Source organism: Geotrypetes seraphini, chromosome 2 (assembly GCF_902459505.1).
Source record: "Geotrypetes seraphini chromosome 2, aGeoSer1.1, whole genome shotgun sequence".
In the NCBI taxonomy this organism is placed as follows: Eukaryota; Metazoa; Chordata; class Amphibia; order Gymnophiona; family Dermophiidae; genus Geotrypetes; species Geotrypetes seraphini.
In genome coordinates, this window is record NC_047085.1 from 526,842,215 (window position 1) to 526,866,619 (window position 24,405).

Below are 24,405 nucleotides of genomic sequence, written 5' to 3' on the forward strand. Positions count from 1 at the left end.
TGTTGTGCTGCTTCAACTAATAGCCAATCTGTCATTCAAATCGGGAAAGATTCCGGAAGACTGGAAGGTGGCGAATGTTACGCCAAACTTCAAGAAAGGTTCTAGGGGAAATCCGGGAACTACAGACCGGTGAGTCTGACCTCGGTACTGGGAAAGATGTTGGAGGAACTGATAAAGGACCGCATTATTGATCTCCTTGACGGACAGTCTGAAGAGGTTTATGCAAAGGAAGATCTTGTTTGACGAATTTCCTGCACTTCTTCGAGGGAGTAAATGTGCAGATAGACAAGGGCGACCCGGTCGACATTGTATATCTGGACTTTCAGAAGGCGTCCGACAAGGTTCGGTATGAACGACTACTTCGGAAAATTGCATGCCATGGAATCGAGGGTGAAATACTCACGTGGATTAGTAACTGGCTGGAGCATAGGAAACAGAGAGTGGGGTTAATGGACAATACTCAGACTGGAAGAGCATCACCAGTGGGATGTCGCAGGTCTCGATGCTTGGACACATGCTCTTCAACATCTTTATAAATGATCTGGACATTGGTACGATGAGTGAGGTGATTAAATTTGTGGACGATACGAAGTTATTCAGACTAGTGAAGACACAGGTGGATTGCGAAGATCTGCAACAGGACATAAACACGCTCGAGAAATGGGCTGCAACATGGCAAATGAGGTTTAATGTGGATAAGTATAAGGTGATGCATATTAGTAACAAAAATCTTATACACGAATACAGGAGAGATCCCCCAGTGAAGAGACTTGGGAGTACTGGTTGACAAGTCGATGAAGCTGTCTGCACAATGCGTGGCAGCGGCGAAGAGGGCGAACTGAATGCTAGGAATGATTAAGAAGGGGATCACGAACAGATCAGAGAGGGCCATGGTGTGCCCTCACCTGGAATACTGCGTCCAGCACTGGTTGCCATTCATGAAGAAGGACACGGTACTACTCGAAAGGATCCAGAGAAGAACGACTAAAATGGTTAAGGGGCTGGAGGAGTTGCCGTACAGTGAAATATTGGAGAAACTGGGCCTCTTCTCCCTTGAAAAGAGGAGACTGAGAGGGGACATGATCAAAACATTCAAGATAATGAAGGGAATAGACTTCGTAGATAAAGACAGGTTGTTCACCCTCTCCAAGGTAGGGAGAATGAGAGGGCACTCTCTAAAGTTAAAAGGGGATAGATTCCGTACAAAGTTCTTCTTCACCCAGAGAGTGGTAGAAACTGGAACGCTCTTCCGGATGCTGTTATAGGGGAAAACAACATCCAGGGATTCAAGACAAAGTTAGACAAGTTCCTGCTGAACCAGAACGTACGCAGGTAAGGCTAGTCTCAGTTAGGGCACTGGTCTTTGACCTAAGGGCCGCCGCGTGAGCGGACTGCTTGGCACGATGGCCCACAGGTCTGACCCAGCAGCAGCAGTTCTTATGTTCTTATGCTTTGAAAGATTATCTATCTAAAGCTAACAATTGTTAGGTTTGATGTGATTCCATGTACAAATTCATACACTGTTGTGATATGTAACATTTGCATAGTACTCTTTGCTGTTTGATGGTTTTCTGTTGTTATTACAAAAAAAATGTAATAAATAAACTGAGACAAACAAAAAAAAGAACAGAACCTTGAGGCACACCACTGGTGACATCCCTTTCGTCAAAGCGATCTCCATTGATCACTACCCTCTCTCATCTTCCACTCAACCAGTTCTTGACCCAGCCCGTCACTTTGGGACCTATCCTGAGGGCACTCAGTTTATTTATTAGACGTCTGTGTGGAACACTTTCAAAGGCTTTGCTAAAATTTAAATACACCACCCTTGGTCTGTCCCATTTGCAACCCAATAATAAAATATTAAAGAGCCTGATTCTATACTGTTGAGTCTGTAGGCTTTGTCTTCTTAATTTCTTAATTGTATTTTAGGTTATCAGCATCAATAATGAAGCTACACAAATATTAAATCTTTACTAAAAGTAGCAGTTCTAGCAATTTGCAACATAAGGAAATACAGTACTTAAGAAAAAAAGGTTCTGGAAGTCTGCAACTGACTTTACTTGCATTCTACAAGGTAAGAACATAAGAATTAGCATACTGAGACAGATTGACGGTCCATTAAGCTGATTATCCTGTTTCCAACTGTGGCCAACCAAGGTTACAAGTATCTGCCAATATCCCAAAGAGGAAAACAGATTTTTATGCTACTTATCCTAGGAACAAGCAGTGAATTTCCACAAGCGATCTCAATAATGGTCTATGGTCTTCTCTTTTAGGAAAATAGCCAAACCTTTTTTTAAACCCTGCTAAGCTAACTGCTTTCACCACATCCTCTGGCAATGAATTCCAGAGTTTAATTATAAGTTGAGGGAAGAAATATTTCCTCTGGATTGCTTTAAATCTACTACTTAGTAGCTTCATTGCGTGCCCCCTAGACATGTGCTTGGGCACAGCTATTAGTATACTTTAACAAGTCTTGTCTGTAAACAGTGTCCCAATTTGCTTTTTGAACTGTGCTGCTAGTAAGAAGCATGAATTGTTTGGTGCAGATCCCAGGACTTCCAGCTCCAGTGGCTCATTGCAGTAAGACTCTCCAGCTTCCCTGGCACTGCTTTATCTTGAAGTCCTCACCATGCATTCATTTCCTCTTAATTCCAGATAATAATTTAAGTATAGCCCAGAGGAGAGCAAACAGACTTCCAAGTGGCTTCTCCAGAAGGATGAACTGCCTGGACATGCTCGGATTGTAGCCCAGCATAATCTTAAGAGCCTCTTATTACAGTGGATTCCATAGGGATATCAAAAATTTGGGGGTGACAGCATTAAAAGAGTGTGAAGATCCATAGTAAAAGTCATTCCCTCCTGGCACAGACACCTTCTATAAACACAAGGTCCTGGGAAAGGTTATAACGTGTTCCTGATGTTCTGCACTGGTGAATTTTTTGATGTCTTTCTGTGGTTATTGGTCTATGACCTCCTTCTATCTGCCAATGTCCCCATAGTTTGCTCCTATATAAATATACGTAGGACACGTAGCATACAGAAGAAAGACAGGCAGTCAGAGAAACGTGAAGGGCTGTGCGATGGAGGGAACTGGCATTGTCCTGTTCTTTGCTCTGACACTTTCAAGATTCCCAGGTACAGTCACCCTCAGAAGGGATAACCCCTGTGGCAATCTCCTTTAGGACTTATCTACACAGGGAAAGAGGTTCCTGTGGGGAATGGGCTAAGACGAAAACCTCGCTTTCTATGCTAGAGTCCCAGACTATAGTTTGAGGTTGGTGCAGCTGGCACAGGACACGACAGCGCAGGCAGAGTCAGGGGTATGTGAGTTTGGACATGTTACACTAATGATGAGGGATCTTGGTTCCAGTTCTACATCGAGTCCACTTTAAGCTCTGCTTATATCCCAGATATTCAGCCACCATTTTTTAAAATGCGTACTTCTGCCGGCTAGATTATTCCCAGATATTTATCGCTAAGCCATGTGTGGGCACTCGCATTGAATATCCAGCACTAGTCACCGAAGTTACGTGGATTCTGGATTTTGTACCTGAAAAGACCCCTCCAATCCCCCTCCTGGCCTCCAAAACTGCCCCCTCATTCCTATTCCTTCCCCCAGCCCTCAGGAAGCAGCCCTTCCTCTCCCTGGAACGAGCCCCTCCCCGAGGTCTACCTTACATAACTGCATGGATGTAATGTAATGTAATTTATTTCTTATATACCGCTACATGCGTTAGGTTCTAAGCGGTTTGAAGAAAATATACATTAAGATTATAAATGAGAAGCAAGAAGGTACTTAAAAAATTCCCTTACTGTCCCGAAGGCTCACAATCTAACTAAAGTACCTGGAAATTAATAAAGAAGAGAAAATAAAGATGGTTGAAAAAAGAAAAATTCTATGTGAATTTATAGGATGAAATTAAACTGACAGTGAAGAACTGTATGAAAAATACATATGGAATGCAGTTAGAGAGGGTAGGTTACAATCTATTTATGGTATTTGTTTAATTGGAAGGTGTTAAGGTGGGTAATTTGGGGGAAGGTTATCTGAAGGTAGGTGAATCTTCTGGAGGTAAAAGAGGAGGGGTTAAGATATTTGGATGAATTTTTTGAAAAGCAGGGTTTTGATTTCTTTTCTGAATGTTTTGAAGTTGTCTGATATTGTCATAAGATTGGAGATGGAATGGTTTGGAATGGAAAGGATAAGCAAAGGTTTACCCCAGCGCTATCTTCGTAATTCCATGAATCGTTCTTACCATGTGCTGTAACAGCAAGGAGCATTCACATTTGAGACATATGATTCAGAGGTGGTATCCCTGTTGAATGATGCATCCTGTATCCTGGATGGCTTGGACTGATCCTGCTGTTAGAAGGTGGACTGTCCAGTACAATAGTCGGTGTTTTTCTGGAAGGTCAGGAGCTGGAGGTTTATTTCTTGGCATACGAGAATTATTTCTCTATAAAGTTGGTAGGTACTTGGGGCTAGATGCACTAAAGAGGATCGGTAAGACCATGTGGGTCTGCTCTGATCCGATTTTTGGCCGATTCAAAAAGAACTATTGATGCGCTGAAATGTTTACATGTAAATGATTCACGCGGAGGTTCTTTGTAATCCTCGACTCTCCCGTCCGATTGATTGCTGTAAGAGTGACTCTCACGCATGTGCAGAGCTGGCAGGGGAAGAACAGCTGAGAGGCAGGGGAAGCCCCGAAAGCAGCCTCCTGCCACTCAGCTCTTCGGGGCAAGAAACCTTTTTTTTTTAATGGGCACAGATGCAGTGCGTGTTACACATGCACAATATCTGCCCCATTAAAAAAAGAACCCCTACCCTGCCGATGAAGATCCTTCCCGATGATCCCGATGAACGTGGCACTGGGATTCCCTCCCCCCCACGCTAGCGAAAATCGGCAGGAGGGATGCCCATTCCCTCTTGCCATGCTGACTACCCCCCTGCAGCAGCGAAATGGCAGGAGGGATGCCTACTCCCTCATGCCACCATAGGCCCACCCCCATGCCAGGCGCCTCTCCTAAATATCCCCTAACCTTCCCCCTTCCCCCCTAAAAAAGGCAGGAGGGATTCCCACTCCCTTCTGCCACTGTCTACCGAAACCCCCAAACCCTCCTGTACCTTTCAAGGAAATTGGGAGCAGGAGGGATGCTCAGTCCCTCCTACTGCGAGGCTCACCTGTCCAAAATGGCAGGCCTTCCCCTCCCTGGTGTATCAGGTTATGCATGGGGAGAGGCCATAAGCATCTAAGCCAATCAGGGCCTTAGGCTCCTCCCTCTGTATCGCACTATGCAAGGGGAGGAGTTTGAGGCCCTGATTGGCTCAATCTAGCCAATCAGGGTCTTAGATTCCTTCCCCTAGTATCTCAGAATATAAAGAGAGGAGCCTAAGGACCGTATTGGCTCAGATGCCAAAGACCCCTCCCCTTGGGAGATGTCTTAGCCAATCAGGACCTTAGGCACCTCCCTGTACATAACATGATGCACTGGGGAGGGGAAGGTCCGCCATTTTGGACAGGTGGGCCTCGGAGTAGGAGGGACTGAGCATCCCTCCTGCTCCCAATTTCCTTTGAAGCTATGGGGGGGGGGGGGGGGGTTAGGGGACTTCTGTTGGCAGGAGGAAGTGGGCATCACTCCTGCCTTTTTTGGGGGAGGGAATGGGAAAGGGGAAGATCGCGCCCAACAGTCCACTCCCGCGGCGGCCCTAAGGTCAAAGATCAATGCCCTAATTGAGTCTAGCCTTACCTAAGTACGTTCTGGTTCAGCAGGAACTTGTCTAATTTTGTCTTGAATTCCTGGAGGGTGTTTTCCTTTATAACAGCCTCCGGAAGAGCGTTCCAGATTTCTACCTTTTCTTGGGTGCTAATCCCCAAAGTGGCCCTAGCATCCGGTAACTGTGATTCAGATTATTCTTCCCAATGTGCATCACTTTGCATTTGCCCACATTAAATTTCATATGCCATTTGGACACCCAGTCTTCCAGTTTCCTAAGGTCCGCCTGTCAGCCTGGCATTGGGTTAGCCTAACCAATGTCAGCAAAGGCTTATGGGACATTATATCAATCTGACTCTGGGATGTTGATGCAGTTAGACCCTAAATGCTCCTGCACAGAATTCACCTACATTAAGCATCCAGCCAGACTGGATTGTTTATCAAGAAGATAGGCTAAGCCAGAGACTAATCCCATCTATTATGCCTGCAAGTATCACACCTTCCTTATCAATTAAACTAACCATTGTTTCAAACAGTTTACAAATTCTAAACAGAAAGATACTGGGAAATACAATAGTTTCTATATTCAGAATAAGATTCCAAGCTATAAAAGCCTCCTCTCTTTCTCTGTCTATCTCTCTGTCTATCCTCTTTATCTCTGGAATCCAAAGCTTAGACCGTCACCCCATTCCCCTTTCTCAATCTCTCTCTCCCTGGAACTTCAGGCTTATCTGTCTCTCTTTTCCTCTGGACTCTGTAAGGCAGGGAAACTGCTTTTCTCTCTCATTAATTGTAATGCTTATGAATATTGCTTTTCTGTAAGACTATTTCTATAATATATTCTTTATGCCATCACCTCGGGCTGTGCTTCTTATTTGAGTCTTCTTCCTTGTGAATCTTCTGTGAAGGTATTGAACTCGGGACCTGGCATTTGTAAGGGCGCCTCACATAACCCCTACAACCTCACATTGTGGGGTCCACATCAATCCTTACACTGTCTGCAATTTTTCACAATCCACATGCGTTTTAACAACTTTGAACAGTTTAGTGTCATCTGCAAATTTAATCACCTCACTCGTCGTTTCAATTTCCAGATCATTTATAAGTAAGTTAAATAGCAACGGTCCTAGTACAGACCCCTGTGGCACTCCACTATTTACTCTCCTCCATTGAGAAAAATGACCATTTAACCCTACCCTCTGTTTTCTATCCGATAACCAATTCCTAATCCACAACTGAACTTTGCCATCTATCCCATGACACTTTAATTTTCTCAGGAGCCTCTCATGAGGAACTTTATCAAAAGCTTACTGAAAATCTAGATATATTATATCAACTGGCTCACCTTTATCCAATACATAGTTAAAACCGTGTGAGACAATCATGCGCAGACAAAGCTGGGTCAACCATCGCGCCCAGGACATCAGCACACCGGATTTAAACTCAATTTGAAAGCGCTCCAAGAGGGGTTGTGTGTGTGTGGGGGGGAACCACCACACTTAACTTAGTAATGTTGGTGCTGCCATTGGGGGGTGTTGTGGGGGGAACCCCCCATTATAGAGGAAACAGGCTTTTTCTCTTTCAAATTGAGCGCTTTCAAACAGAGTTTAAATCTGGCGTGCTGATGTCCTGTGCGCGATTGTCAGCCTGGCTTTGTCTGCGTTGGATTGTCTTGCGCGGTTTTGACACATTACCCATTTATCCACATGCTTATTCACACCTTCAGTGGAAATTAGAAAACAGGGAAATTGCTTTAAGTCCCAGGAGGCAGAGAAGATTTGAGGTCAGCAGAACAGCTAGTGGAACCAAATTAAAAAATAACTGAATCCTGGGGGACTTGGGCACTGCCTAGGAGTAAGGAGCAGCCCTGGGCCCCAGTCCCATGTCTGACGATGGATCCAGTGTGTTTGCTGGATCTGTGACAAACGCAGCCATTCTGGACAGCAAACATGTGGGGAAATTGCAGGGAGGAGCCACAGGAAAGGCCCAGGGCTATGCTGAGGCCCAGGCCGAGTCTAGAAAGCTGTCACATGTCTGCGCGGTGATGTATGCGTGATGACATTATGTGAAGGGGGAGGCCAAAGGCTCCGGGAGAGTCCTGGAGCTGATTTATCCATTATACCAATATACTGTGTGTGTGCATATATATATATATATATATATTTATTTATTTTTTTTAAGAAAGAAATTTGAAAATACTGACTTGAGACTGTCTTGGGAGACTGGTGACAATTTATTTGTCTTAGAGAAGTGAAGCATATTCTCAAAACAAATATATACTCTGGAGGAAAGGCGGGAAAGGGGAGATATGATAGAGATGTTTAAATACCTACGTGGCGTAAATGCGCATGAGTCGAGTCTATTTCATTTGAAAGGAAGCTCCGGAATGAGAGATCATAGGAGGAAGTTAAGAGGTGATAGGCTCCGGAGTAATCTAAGGAAATACTTTTTTACAGAAAGGGTGGTAGATGTGTGGAACAGTCTCCCGGAAGAGGTGGTAGAGACAGAGACTGTGTCTGATTTCAAGAAAGCCTGGGATAGTCACGTGGAATCTCTTGGAGAGAGGAAGAGATAATGGTTACTGCGGATGGGCAGACTAGATGGGTCATTTGGCCTTTATCTGCCGTCATGTTTCTATTAGGCAGCGAGGTGGGCCAGCCTAGCAAAAGCCCCGAGGCTGCCCCGAGTAGCAGATGGTGGACAGGGGGAGCAGGGAAAGGAGAAGGGGAACTACTGGACAGGCAGATCAGGTAAGGGGTGCTGCTGGACATGGGGGAGGTAAAAAGAAGGGAGAAGGCCTACTGCTGGACAGGGGGAGCAGGGAAGAGGTGTTGCTGAACAGGGGGGAGGTAAAACGAAGGGAGAAGGGCTGCTGCTGGACAGGGGGATCAGGGAAGAGGTGCTGCTGGATAGGGGGGAGCTAAAACAAAGGGAGAAGGCCTACTGCTGGATAGGGGGAGCAGGGAAGAGGTGTTGCTGGAAAGGGGGATGTAAAACGAAGGGAGAAGGGATGCTGCTGGTCAGGGGGATCAGGGAAGAGGTGTTGCTGGACAGGGAGGAGGTAAAATGAAGGGAGAAGGGTTGCTGCTGGACAGAGGGGAGGTAAAAGGAAGGGAGAAGAGCTACTGCTGGACAGGGAGAGCAGGCAAGGGGTGGTGGTGGACAGTCAAGGAAAGAGAGAGACAGAGAAAAAGAAAGACAGACACACACATCTATTCTAGCACCCATTAATTAACGGGCTTAAAGACTAGTTACATATAAAATAATACAGGTATCATTCAAAACATTCATATCCAAAGCACCACTATTTATCGATAAACTCCTTATTCCACACACACCCTCCCGCTCGCTGAGATCCATTGACCAACACTTATTAAGTATCCCATCGCTCAAGATAATTAATAAAACGCGCCACAACAATGGAATGCCTTACTGCCCCATATTAGAGAGGGAACAAACCCCTAAACCGGTACAAAAGCAAACTTAATCTCTTGCTGTGCAAATACGGAAAGGGCACATTCAGAAAACGACTTAAAGCACAATTGTTTATAATCGCATTTCTTTAAGTAGAGATTTTCCCCGTTTGCTGATTTTCTGAAGGTTTGATTATCTGTGTTCATTTGTTTTATTTGCTGCAAAATTTTATGTATGTAACATTTTTGTAAACCGTTTTGATTTAAAACACTATAGAAATTTTTTTAAATCAATCAATCTTTTTTTTTTTAAGTTCAAAATTTTTATTGGAATTTTGGGGAACAAAACAACATTCCATAAACTCAAATGTAGTGAAAGTACAATATGTCAGATGACAATACAAGAGAGATAACATAACTAATGTACATTCCACTATAACTATAGCTCCCAAACCACCCTAGAAAAGTCACAACAGTAAGACGGACCCTTAAAAAGATGAGAGAAGCATGAAGAGAAGAAGGGAGACAAGGAAAGTAAAGTAAAAGAAAGAAGGAAGAAGCTAACAAAGCTACAAAGAAGTACGTCATCCTATGGCAGTAAAATATAAAGAGAGGTCATTTTAACTGGAATGTACAAAATGATCCAAGAATTTCCAAGGAGAAGAGGAGTAAATAGTAAGTTTAGAGATACAGCGTTTTTCATAGGCATAGGATTCATATTTATGATACATACATAACATATGAAGCCTGAATAGCTCAGTCGGTAGAGCATCAGACTTTTAATCTGAGGGTCCAGGGTTCAAGTCCCTGTTCAGGTGTTCAAATTTCCCCCCCCCCCTCTATTGACCCTCTCTCTACTTCCCACTTCCGCTCCTTCAGCCATGTTCGGCTGAAGATGTTGTAAATCCAATACATTGTTTGTAAACCCAATTCATTGTTTGTAAATCGGCATGTCAATGCGGATCCTAATGTAATTGTTGTGAACCGCCTAGAACTCGATGGGCATGGCGGTATATAAGAATAAAATTATTATTATTATTATAACGAGTTCCACCAAAAGGTGTAATCTAGTAGAGAGGCTGACTTCCAATTTTTTAGAATATGCATGAGAGCTACAACAAACATGGCATCGATCAGTTTAGTGGGACATGCGGAGTTAGCAAAGCAAGCGTGTTGAGATCTAACAATTATCATGTCAAAAGTAAGCTCTGAGGAGCAAGCAGTAACCTTTTGGATAGTAGACCAGATGTTTGTCCAAAACGAGTGAACATGTTTGCAGTAAAATAAGATATGATCTAGGGTACCATCAGCATCCAAACAATGCCAGCATTTGGGATCAGATTTGAATTTAGCTTTCTACATACGGAACGGAGTCCAAACTGCGTGCCACATGAGAAAAAACATAGATTGAGAGATTCTCGATGACAACAGGGGTCTATTCGTCACAGACCATAAAAGTTCCCAATCAATGTCTTGAATAGGGATAGAAAGCATGGTTTCCCAGTGTTTCATGGAGTGAGAGGAGAAAGTATAGCTTTGCCTCCAGCTAAAACACACATGCACCAGCGGTGGACAGAGTTGAGGGTTGCAGTATCTCTAGAAGGGATGAATGATTGAGCAATGGTGGATGTCAACAAAGTCCATTGGGATTGGCAGTTGAGTAAAGTGGGGTAGAGAGAACAAAAAACAGGAAAGGGTATGAATGATTCAGAAGTTCTCAATTGATCTACCGACCAAACACCAGCAGTCTGCCATTTTTTTCATGAAAAATGTTTACCATTGTGTTTAAGTTTGGAGTTGTGCCATAATGATATATCTAGGTTGTCATATATGAAGATATCAGCAAGTTTCAAGTTTCAAGTTTATTATGATATTTGATTAAACGCTTTTCAGATTACAAAGCGTTTTACAAAGGCAATAAAATCACAAATACATTAAAATTAAAAATGACTACTTTAAAAAAGTAAAAAACAAACTGGGGTGACATGCCACATGAAACGGTAGGAAAGAAAGAAAAAATACAATTTTAAAATAAAATAACCAAAATGGGGTAGTACATTAGGAAGGTGAGGGAGAAAAAATTTAGAACAGAAGAAAAATTTAAAAGGGAAGGGGATCTTAATTTGATGAAGGGTGATGAAAGTAGGAAATAACCAGCAAAAAAAAACAAAAACTTTTAGTTAAAGGCTTCTTTAAAAAGAAGACACTTTAAGCTATTCTTAAATTTTTGCAAGTCTGGTTCAAGTCTTAAATAAAGAGGGAGTGAGTTCCAAATTGTTGGAGCAGTAACCGAGAAAATCAAGTCACGGCGAGTACCAATGATTTTTAAAGAGGGAACATATAGGGTGGATTGTGAGGATGATCTGAGAACTCTAGGCGAATTGTACGGAATCAGATGTCTATCTATAAATGCTGGAGTATTATTTTTTAATGTCTTAAAGACTAGAAGAGCTATTTTAAATGTTATCCTATATGAAATGGGAAGCCAATGGGCATGTTGGAGTAGAGGCGTGACGTGGTCGAATTTTTTAGAACCTGAAATTACCTTTATTGCGGTGTTTTGTATAATCTGGAGGCGCCTAATATCCTTGAGATAAGCCCCCTTTAATAAAGAGTTACAATAGTCTAATTTTGAGATCACTAGGGAGTGAATTAGAGTATTGAGAGATGGAGAATCAAGAAGGGGGACCAGCGAACGAATCATTCTTAGTCTATAGAAGCAATTTTTAACCAAAGAGTTAATGTGTGGTCGAAAGGTGAGATTATTGTCTATTATGACACCCAAGATTTTTGTATTAGTAGTGTGATTAAGAGGTTTGTTATCGATTATGATTGGATTAATGAGTTGAACGCCTTCTTTCCCTGAGAAAAGCACAGTTGTGGATTTATTAATACTTAAAGAAAGTATCTAGATGTCGAAGCACTAGCTGTGTTGCACTCAGCAGACCATACATTTTCAAGCGTCTAGGCAAGGTCATAGTACTAAGGATGTGTAGTGGATAAGGAGAGCATATGAATCTTTCCATTTCCAACCAGGCAGGAACATTGGATGGGAAAGAGTGTTGGAACCAATGAGCTCCATAATGAGCTAAGGAGGCAATATGATAAAGATGGAAATCAGGGAGATTCATGCCACCGTTAAGTTTGGAAGCTTTCAGCTTGCTCAAAGCAATCAATCAATCTAAACACAACATGATCCTCCATATCTTTCCTTAACCCAGGGGTAGGGAACTCCGGTCCTCGAGAGCCGTATTCCAGCCCGGTTTTTAAGGATTTCCCCAATGAATATGCATTGAAAGCAGTGCTTGCAAATAGATCTCATGCATATTCATTAGGGAAATCCTGAAAACCCGACTGGATGATGGCCCTCGAGGACCGGAGTTCCCTACTCCTGTTCTTTCCTGTCCTTTCTCCCCTCCCCCTGTCTGTTTCAGTGTGTTAGCCTAGTCCAGGGGTAGGCAATTCCGGTCCTTGAGAGCCAGAGCCAGGTCAAGTTTTCAGGATATCCATGAGAGAGATTTGCATCTCAAGGAGGCGGGGCATGCAAATCCATCTCATACATATTCATTGTGGATATTCTGAAAACCTGACCTGGCTCTGGCTCTCGAGGGTCAGAATTGTTTACCCCTGGCCTAGTCGGTCTTTTGTATTGTACATTTTAAATTGTACCCATTTTAATTGTTGGATATTGCCTAGAAATTTGATAGGCGATTAAATCAAATCTTCATAAAACTTGATACGTTTAGGTACTTTCATTTACCCCAACCATAGACTTGACGTAGATGATCCTGTCTAAGTGTAGACGTGTTGATTTTGGTTGATCCACGCATTCTATAAGAACACACAGGCATAAATGCAAGAAAGATCGGCTAAAGTTACATTCACCCTATTCTCTAGCTCAGTTGTGTGCCATTTATAGAATTTGAGGGTTAGTGTTCCTTCAAAATAGACTCACAGCACGTGAAAAGTAGGAGCCGAACATTTGGTGACCTGTTTTAGCTCGTTTTCCCAGTTTTGAAACTGTTCAGTTGGCAGGGCCACGTTTGTCTATATTTGATTGCTATTTTTAATACGTTATATGTAATAATGTATGTTCTGTTGTTAACCTCTTAGTAATAGGTGGAAGATATATTCAGTTAATAGTCCTACATAGTGAGGAATGAGAGGGTAGGTAGGTGGAACGCATTCTAGGGTTGGTTCTGCATCTTCCATTATGATGACAAATTTCAGACCTTTGCATATGCAGTTTGGGCCTTATAGCTGGTAGGCATCCTACTGCCCTCTAATAGACCAATTGGGACCCACATTTCTTTTAAACCTATGCTTACAATGTAGGCATCTATTGAAGCACCTAGGCATGCCTAAGGACAGCGTAGGCATGTCTTACGCCAGAAGAGGCCGTAGGTGTCTGTAGGTACGAGTCAGACACCTTAAATATAGGCATCTGTACAAAAAAACAGACACAGTGCCTAGCAGTGATTGACATGTGGTAGGTGCCATTTCCAGAATCAGGCTGAGTCTCCACTTCCAGGAACATCCCTTTTCCCTGAGGGTTAAAATATTGCATGTGAATAAAGATAGGCTAACACAACGCAGCTAGGGTTACCAGATTTTCCTGAAGGGAATCCGGACTCATGGCCCCGCCCCTAGGCCCGCCCAGTTCCATCCCCATGCGTGGACGCAACGCCATGACGTCACGCCCCTTCTCGAAGCTTTTCAAAACCCGGACAAAGTGCCGGGTTTGGAAAAGTTGTCCGGACCCCCGGACATGTCTGGGGAAATCCCGATGTTTGGTAACCCTAAATGGCAGCTCTGTTTATTTGAGCCATCTTACAACAGTCTTCCGTTTAATAAGCACAAACTGACAATCAAACTCTTACGTCAGAATCAGTTCAAATGCCGTAACAGATACTTAGCTTTTTTAATCTTTTTTTTTTTTTTTTTTTAAATTTTCAAGATTACATTAAGTGTTAAAATATATTCAATCACATAAACAATAAATACATCACTTAGAAATAATCATTGGCACATCTCACATATTCTTATACCCTACCCAATCCCATCCCTCCCCTTCATATATTTAATTATCATAAAAACATGTGATAATAACATACCCCCCTCCCTACACTTTAAATTAACAATTAATAAAAGGGAACCAATTTTTAAATTAATGTTTACAATATTTCATTAATGGTTTCCACACATCCTGAAACTTTTTAAGATAACCCCGCTGTACTGCAATAAACCTTTCCATTTTATATATATGGCATAAAGAGTTCCACCAGAAGTTGTAGTTCAATCTCTTCCAATCTTTCCAGTTAAATGTGATTTGTTGAATGGCAACTCAAGTCATTATAAGTAATAATTTGTTGTTATTTGCAGAAATCTGACTTTTGGCTCTCATTTCCATCCCAAATATCACAGTATCATAAGTCAATGCCACTGGGTTCTCTAATAAATTATTAATTTGGTCCCAAATTGATTTCCAAAAATTCATAATGTATGGGCAATGAAACAATAAATGATCTAAAGTTCCTGCTTCTAGATGACAATGCCAGCATTTATTAGACAAAGAACTATCTAGTTTTTGCAACCTAACAGGGGTCCATAACGCTCTATGCAACAGAAAAAACCAAGTTTGTTTCATAGATGCTGAAACTGTACATTTCATCCTCCAAGACCAAATTCGTGGCCATTGAGATGCAGTAATTTCATGCTTAATCTCAATGCTCCAAATATCTCTTAAACCAGTTTTTAATTTCTTCTTAGTATATCCTTTTAATAATTTATACCACTGGGCGGCCTGGAAACAAAGAGACTCCATACTATGGTGACTATTAAGGTTTTTCCATTCAGGGAACCCCGTCTGAATGGCATCCATCTGAAATTTTCTGATTTATTAAGTCCAAATTTATACTGCAACTGTGAAAATTCAAGCATAGCACCATTAGAAATGACATCATCTAAAATACGTATTCCTGCTATCATCCAATTTGAATCTTGGAGTTTACCCATATAGACTGAATTGTAGATTTGTAAATTGGAATAGTTGTTAAATTGCTTACATATCTTAGAGTTTAACAGAGGTCCTTAGGGGTATCACACAGCCCTCCAAACAACATAGTTTGAATGGGTAAATTCTTCATAGGCCCCGTGGTACCTCCTCCTCCTTATTTGGGGCCTATGAAGAATTTACCCATTCAAACTATGTTGTTTGGAGGGCTGTGTGATACCCCTAAGGACCTCTCTTAATCTCCCAGCTGATAAGGATCTGTTACGGCATTTGAACTGATTCTGACGTAAGAGTTGGATTGTCAGCTCTGTTTATTGCCATATTTAGTTGTGTTGAATGAATTTCTCTCTTTTTCCTTTTCCAGATGTTGTCCTTGCTGATATCAATCCGAATGGATATGAGGTGAACATAACAATTCTGCTTGCATCATAATTGTTCCTTTCACACAGCAATATTTAGTAGATGTTTATGAACACGAAAAAACACCCTTCTTTTCTACTCACAAATTCTCTGAATTTAAACCTCCTGCTTTCAACTTATACTCCGTTCATTCGGCATATGGCGCTTGATGCCAATGTGTGTCAGCCAATTGGAGCACAAGATAGAAAAGAGGGGCTCGTGCTTGAGATTTAAAGGGGCAAAATCCTTCATGTCCTAGACACAGTTGTATGCTACTCACATTTAAATTGCTATACAAGTAAAATGTAGCATTCTACCAGAAGGCTTTCCATTCAATGCATTGATTTAAGCCTCTTGGTTCTAGAGATTGAAGTCTGTAAATCCAGCGCTGTTCGCGCTGTAACTGGAGACGAGGCAGGTTACCAGCTCGAATGGTTCTGCATATGGTATCAATGATAAGAACATAAGATTTGCCGCTGCTGGGTCAGACCAGCGGTCTGCTCACGCAGCGGCCCTTAGATCAAAGACCAGTGTCCTATTTGAGTCTAGCCTTACCTGCGTATGTTCTGTTCCAGCAGGAACATATCCAACCTTTTCTTGAATCCCTGAAGGGTGCTTTTCTCTATGACAGCCTCCAGAAGAGCGTTCCAGATTTCTACCACTCTCTGGGTGAAGAATTTCCTTACGTTTGTATGGAATCTTTTCCCTTCTAACTTTTGCCCCTCTTGTTCTCTTCACCTTGGAGAGGTGGGGGCGTACCATTGCCCGGTATAACAGCATGATATCCTTTTCAGATCTGTTCGTGATCCCCTTCTTAATCATTCCTAGCATTCCGTTTGCCCTTTTCACCGCCACCACATATTGCATGGACGGTTTCATTGACTTGTCTACAAATACTCCCAAGTCTCGTTCCTGAGTATAGCACCAAACATCCTGTGTTCGTGCTATGAATTTTGTTACCGACATGCATCACCTTGCACTTATCCACATTGAACCTCATTTGCCATTTCCCGGCCCATTCCTCGAGCGTATTTATGTCTCTGTAGGTTTTCGCAATCCTTCTGTGTCCTCACTACTCTGAATAACTTTGTATCATCTGCAAATTTAATCACCAATTTCTAGTTCATTTATAAATATGTTGAAGAGCACAGGCCCAAGCACTGAACCCTGCGGCACTCCACTCATGACACTTTTCCAGTCCGAATATTGTCCATTCACCCCCACTCTCTGCTTCCTATCCGCCAACCAATTCATGCGGGACCTTGTCGAATGCCTTCTGAAAATCTAGATATACGATGTTGACCGGGTCACCCTTATCTGTCTGCCCATTTACTCCTTCGAAGAAGTGCAGTAAGTTTGTCAAGCAAGATCTTCCTTTGCTGAAGCCGTGCTGCCTGGTCCTCATCAGTTTGTGTCCGTCAAGATGATCGATGATGCTGTCCTTTATGAGTGGCTCTATCTTTCCCAGTACCGAAGTCAGACTCACTGGTCTGTAGTTTCCCGGGTCTCCCTTCGAACCTTTCTTGAAGATCAGCATAACATTTGCCACTTTCCAGTCTTCCGGAATCTTTTCTGATTTGATCGACAGATTGGCTATTAGTTGAAGCAGTTCAGCTATAACCCCTTTCAGTTTCTTGATTACCCTCGGGTGGATGCCATCCGGTCCAGGGGATTTATCGTTTTTAAGCCTATCAATCTGTCTGCATACCTCTTCTAGACTGACTGTCATCCCTGTCAGTTTCCCGTCTTCATTTCCTGTGTTGGCTTCTGGTCCTCTTCGGTAAATACAGATGCAAAAAATGTGTTTAGTTTGTCGGCGATGGCTTTGTCCTCCTTTAGTACTCCCTTTATTCCATGGTCATCTAACGGCCCCACTGCTTCCTTCGCGGGTCATTTCCCCTTAATATATAGGACGCTGGTCTTTGACCAGAGGGCCGCCGTGTGAGCGGACTGCTGGGCATGATGGACCACTGGTCTGACCCAGCAGGGGCAACTCTTATGTTCTTATGAATGGCTTAAAGTTTTTGGCCTCCTTGGCTATTTTTTCCTTGTTGTCTCTACTAGCCCCTCTTACCGCCTTATGGCACTTGCTTTGATGTTGTTTGTGCTTTTCCAGTTTTCGTCCATTTTTGTCCTTTTTCAATCCTTAAACGAAGTCTTTTTAACTGTGAAAATTCATGATGATAATCCGAATGATGTTGAACCATAGGTGCTTCGATCCGTGCTCTCTTGAGACTTGATCTATGTTCGTTCATTTGGGTTTTTAAAATCCTAGCTGTCTTGCCAACATAAATTTGATTGCAAGGGCATAAAATGTGGTAAACTGCCAGCTTGGTGTTACAGTTTCTAAATTGCTTGATTTTATAGATCTTACCATCTATTGGATTTTTGAACAATTGTAAATGCAAAGTCACATCGCAGGTCTTGCAAGAGCCACATTTATAATGTCCAATGGGATAAGAACATAAGAACAGCCTTACTAGGTCAGACCAATGGCTCATCAAGCCCAGTACCCCTTCTCATGGTGGCCAATCCAAGTCCCTAGTACCTGGCCAAAACCCAATGAGTGGCAACATTCCATGCTACCGATCCAGGGCAAGCAGTGGCTTCTCCCATGTCTTTCTCAATAACAGACTATGGACCTTTCCTCCAGGAACTTGTCCAAACCTTTCTTTGATCTTTTTAAATTTATTCGACAAACATGCTGGACTCAAAATTTCTTTCAGATTATGGCTTCTAACCGGCAGGGTTCTTCTGTGCATTGTGCGTCACACCAGACTGGTAGTTCTAGTGACTCCGGATTGGTCTTGCCAGCCATGGTACAGGAGGGTCTAGGTAGGACAATTCATTGTGGCCGTTTCAGTGCTGAATTGGCCATAATGAATCTTCCTACACCCAACCCCAAGAAGGTCCACAGCTGTCATGGCGCAGGTAAGCCCCCCTAAACTAGAGATGTCCCCTACTCATCCCTGCCTCTTGAGTGCCCCCCTACACACCTCTTGAAAAGTTGACCAGCATGAGAGGCATCTTCTACTCCTACTTACATTGGACTTGGCTCTCCTCTGATGTGACATCCTGGTACTACAACTAGGATTTAATGTCAGAACGGAGCCAAGGCTAGCACCAGCAGGAGGTAGAAGATGCTGTTTGTACTATTGAACCTTTCAAGAGGTATGTGGAGGAGGAGAAGCTTCGGCACATCTGGCAAGACAGCACCTGGGGGGTGATCCATCCATGTCCCCCTTTACTACGTCACTGAGGAGGAGATACACTTTGCCTGTTGTATGGTATTCTGCAGTGACGTGGTGAGGTGGAGAGAGCAATTCAGCGCAGCCATTTCACCATGGTTGCGCTGAAACGGCCATGATGAATCATCCCATTCTGGTACTTCTAACCATACACCAAACACTGTCTTGAGGCCCCACCAAATGAAAGGTCAAAGCCAAACTGTAGTAACAAAGATGAACAATCCAAATATTACGAAGCCAGGGTCAGGTTGGGTTCTCCAGGGAGCCATTGCGAATTGGTCTGGTAGAGCTTGCTAGAATCTGCTGTCATCTCTGCCACTTTGCACTAGTAGTTGGCACATGTGAAGCAGGAAGTTGGGCAGAGGAAGCCAGACCTGCATCATGTAGACCCTGCCAAACTTCACTAAATATATGCACATGATGCAATGGTCCATCTAGCCCAGTAGCCCGTCTTCATGGAGACCAATCCATGTCACAAGTACCTGGCAAAACCCCAAATAGTAGTCGCATTCCATGGTACTGATCCCGGCAAGCAGTGGCTTCTCTCATGTCTGTCTCAACAGCAGACTATGGACTTTTCCTCTAGGAACTTGTCCAAACCTTTTTTAAAACTAAGTAATTAACTGCTCTTACCACATCCTCTGGCAACATGTGCCAGACCTTAACTATTCTTCTATTTTCCATGTTCACAATCTTCGTCTTGTTTATGTTCAGTTCTAATCTCATGTTATGACTTTCAGCTTTGAATTTTCCCAGTAGATACAGGTTGTCTTCTTTGTTTCTTCTGATGAGCGTTGTATCATCTGCATAGTGAAGGTTGTTTATATTTTGGCAACCAACTTGAAACCAATGCTCTCTTCTTCCAAAGCTGAAAGTCATAACATGGGATTAGAACTAAACATAAACAGCGGTCTTGCCAAGGAGCAATGTGCTCTCTCCAGAAGTAAAGGTGTGACAACTCCATCAGGGCACAAAGTCCTTATGAAATAAGCAGAAACATGACGGCAGATAAAGGCCAAGTGGCCCATTTAGGCTGCCAATCTGCAGTAACCATTATCTCTTTCTCTCTCTGAGAGATCCCACTGGAAAATTTAATAAACGGAGATTTAATCTCTTGTTATAATTTTCTAATTGTTCAATCTTTCTGTTTAAGATAATTTTTTCCTTCTGAATACCATTAGTTAAATCTTGTAAATTGGCCACTTTATCGTTAACTTTCTTAACTTCTAAGGCAAACTCTTCCTTTGTAGAAGATAATGATGTCCCCAAAGCGTCCGCTGTACTCACAAGATTGGCTAGCTCCTGGGAAGATCTAGTTCAATCTCTCAAGAGCGTCCCATATGCTTTCAAGAGTCACCACCGCTGGTTTCTTATTTCCTGGTTCAGTCACTAGACTAGCTCCCAGGATTCTCTGCTCTCTACGATCTTCCATGAACTCAGCCCCTTCCAAAGAGGTTTCCCCCGACGTTACTTCCATACAGGGGTTACCCGGCTGAACCACAAGTAGAGCAGGGCACGGCGGTGGAATAGTCCCCGGAGGGGAGAGGGAATCCTCTAACCCGAAGTCTCTGGCTTTAGCTCCTCCCACCAGCGAGAGCTCGGCTAACCCTCGTGGAAATCGAGGACTTGTGGCAATCATGGCAAACTCCAAGATATTTCGGAGTGGAAGTTCTTGCTGTGGAGGGTCCAGATGAACTGAGCCCTTTCTCTTTGAATAAGACATTTGGTTACTCAGTGCGGTCATACAACAAATGGCTAAAGGTAACTTATCCAGCAGTAAAGGACTCTGCGATATTGACGCCATCTTAACTCGCCAGATCTTTCTTCATGTTATTCACACCATCCTGGTTGTCTACTCTATTGCAGATTTTGGTATCATCCGCAAAGAAGCAAATCTTACCCGACAGCCGTGTTAAAAAGAACAGGCCCAAGTCTTGAGGCACACCACTGGTAACATCCCTTTCCTCAGAGCGATCTCCATTGATCACTACCCTCTGTCGCCTTCCACTCAACCAGTTCTTGACCCAGCCTGTCACTTTGGGACCCATCCTGAGGGCACTTAGTTTATTTATTAGACGTCTATGTGGAACACTGTCAAAGGCTTTGCTAAAATCTAAATATACCACATCTAGTGCACATCCTCTATCCAATTCTCTAGTCACCCAGTCAAAGAAATTGATCAGATTTGTCTGACAAGACCTACCTCTAGTAAATCCATGTTGCCTCCATTCCTGTAATCCACAGGCTTCTAGAAACTTCACCATTCTCTGTTTTAAAAGCGTTTCCATTAATTTGTTTACCACAGAAATCAGACTTAACAGCCTGTTATTTCCTACTTTTTCTTTATTTCCACTTTTGTGGAGAGGGACCACATATGCCCTTCTCCAGTCCTCCAGTACCACTCCTGACTCTAGAGACTCATTGAAAAGGTCAGTCAGCGGAGCCACCAGAACTTCCCATTTTACCATGTCAGCTATTTTTTCTTCCATTTGCATCTTTGCTTTCCTGACTACACAACCAGCCTCTCTAAACTTTTCCAGATATTTTTGCCTGTCTTTCTGCGATCTTTTGTGGTTTATGAAAGCTAACCTCTTATTCCTTATCTTCTCAGCTACTACTTTTGAGAACCAAAGTGGTCTTCTTTTCCTCTTACTTACTTGCCTCACAAAAAGGTTTGTCGCCCTTATAATCGCTCCTTTCAGTTTTGCCCACCGCATTTACACTCCTTCCAGACGTTCCCATCCAGACAACAATTCCTTGACGTACACCCCCATCAGAACAAAGTTAGATTTTTTAAAGTCTAGAACTTTTGCTTTTGAATGAGCCCTCTCTATACCTATCTTAATATTAAACCATACCATGCAGTGATCACTGGATGCCAAATGATCACCCACTGTAACATCAGAAACACTTTCCCCATTTGTAAGCACTAAGTCCAGTATGAGTAACATGAACATTAACTTTTTTCCTCAAAATGGGACAGGATCCCCCCGATCCTCCTCCTCTGACCCCCCCCCCTGACCCCCAGCTCCCCGGATCCCGTTAAATATAGTGCAAAGTATAGACAGCAGATATAAATTCTCAAAACTGACACATTTTGATCACTAAATCGAAAATAAAATCATTTTTCCGACCTTTCTTGTCTGGTGATTTCATGAGTCCCTGGTTGCACTTCTTTCTAACTGTGCATCCTTTCTTTCTTTCTTTCTTTCTTTCTGTCTTCCTGTCCCCCTTTTCTTTCTTTCCTGACACTCCTCACATGCACCCTCCACTGTCCACCTCAAACACTTGCTCACTACAGAGCTGCTTATCTTTCTGGCCATCATGTTTTCCTCTATTCTATAAAGCTGCAGCATGAACATCCATTCGATCTAGAATTTCTTCATGGTAGGTTTTAATCTCGTTGCAGATCTGGGTTAACAGCTGAGCTAAAGATTTCAGCAGTTGCTTACCAGAGCCATTGCCTTGAGCTTAATGGCAGACAGCTGGTGGGAAGTGCTGGACTCCTCAATTGCTCTGGGCTCTTGGGCATTGCCAGGTTGCCCGCATGGTTAGTCCACCCCTGTTAGGTGCAGCATTGGGGCAGGGCTTAGCTTTTTCTGCAAATTCAAAAAAATGAAGGAACTGGAGTAAAAATAAATCTATAAATCTTGGCCCTGATCCGTTTGCAAGACAACAAACGTTATTTAAATCGTGAAACGCTGGCTATCGTCGGCGGAATACAGCAGAGGTTGATTCCCGCTATAAGTTTAGTCTGTCCAGAGATAGAGAAATGAGCAGATATGGAAATATGAAGATGTGAGCTTCAAATAAATATTGTATACAATATTCTAAATGACGTCTCACCAGAGTCTTATACAGAGGCATCAATACCTCCTTTTTCCTACTGGCCATACCTCTCCCTATGCAACCTTGCATCCTTCTAGCTTTCGCCATCACTCCTGCTTTTCAGATATTTAATTTGCTGAGATATTTGTCAGTGTATTTGAACTTTGAAATGTTTGCAACTGAAAGGGTTTTTTTGGGCCGATGATAGAAGCATGGGGGAGAGCCAATGAAAACGCCTAGCTCTCTCTCATAGCTCCGGGGCATAGGTGTGCCCCGTGGCTTCTAAGGCCTTTTCCCCTTTTTTTAAAAAAAAAAAAAGTTCTTTTAGTCGATTCATTGCAAAACCAACAAAAAATTAAATTTGAGAGTTATTTATTTAACCTTTTCCTATCGTAATAAATTTTACGTTACGCTGGTTCCAATCATAATTATTTTAGCAAAGTTTTGTATTATTCACCGTTATCATTTATGGCTATTGTAAATATAATGTAAATAAGTCATAAGTCTGTAAATTCAAATATTTTGTGTTCCTGGCTCTTTATTAGTATGGGACATATGATGGCAATGACATTTTGGGAATGTCCCATCATCCGGGACACACGATAGGAAAAGGTTAAAGTTGTATAAGCTATGTAATGTAACAATAAGCTATGTAACAATAAGCTATGTATTAGCAATTGTAACAATGGTGAAACTAACGTAGATAGACTAGACTTGCTAATCAATGTGATGAATGTGCTTATTTTTGAGCACAAATTAACTCAAAATGCGGCTCGATAGTCAACAAGCAAACACACATTTCATCATCCATCACCTGCAGTCATTCTCTTTTTTTTTTCAATTTTATTTCTGTCAGAGCTGAAAATCCAAGTTCGCAAAGATAAGGAGATCCAACCGGTGACAAACCGTTGATTGCCTTGTTTCTCAAGTTAGGATAACGACTGCATAAAACTAAAACTACAATTACTTGCCGTTAGTTTTCAAGGACCAGTCACGCCAAAAAATGCTGCTTGTCTGGGTGGTTGTATCCTTGTGCACACAGACGCACATGATATTGAGAGACTCTTGTGTACATGTCATCTATTCTAGTGTATACTTTTGAAGGGAATTTTTAAAAAATAAAGTAAAATTCTGGAATCTCTTCAGGGCATACCACAGTTTGAGAGACACTGTTCTACTTTTCTTTTAACAAATTTTTGCTGACTATAATCTAGGGTGTACATGAGTTTTGATGGGGTAACTTCCAAAGAGATTTCTCCCTTGACAATTGATTCAACCTCTGCGTAAATTTGATGCAGAAATCTTAAGCAGGTTTTCATCAAATTATTTATTGTAAAGCATTCATATTAGTGATGTGTGTGTGCATTTGCTTTGAAAATTACCCCAGGTAAATTAATTTATTCTTACTCCTTGGTGTACACATTTCTAATTATTTGAGGAAAGATTATGCACAGACTTCATTTTGTGCAAGTAATGCTGATTCTGGTATGCTTTTTATGCAGCCTACATGCCCGTCCAGCAAGGAGGATCTGGAGAACGAGACGTTGTGTTATCCCTACCCTGTCTGCGGCACTAATGGCGTCACCTATGAAAGTATGTGTGAGCTGTGCAAAGCAAAAATGTAAGTATTGTACCTTTACAGAGCTCTGATTTCTCCTGCTCCTCGCCACAGCCCCCTTCCACACACCCCTCAGGGATTCCTGCACATCCTGCATTCCTTCTTCATCCCAGATGCAGCTGAGAATGACATTGCCCCCTTCTGGTGGTATTAAGAATGGCA

The 24,405-nt window shown here is 42.5% G+C and overlaps 1 long non-coding RNA gene and 1 other non-coding gene across 2 annotated transcripts; both read left to right on the forward strand.

Annotated features, from left to right (window-relative positions):
* Positions 1–1,949: 1,949 nt before the first annotated feature.
* LOC117354245 lies at positions 1,950–24,195 on the forward strand. The gene is made up of 3 exons (XR_004538152.1): positions 1,950–2,077; positions 15,515–15,552; positions 24,128–24,195. It is a non-coding gene; the product is annotated as an uncharacterized LOC117354245 (long non-coding RNA).
* Positions 9,883–9,955, forward strand: TRNAK-UUU. The gene has a single exon. It is a non-coding gene; the product is annotated as a tRNA-Lys (tRNA).
* Positions 24,196–24,405: the final 210 nt, after the last annotated feature.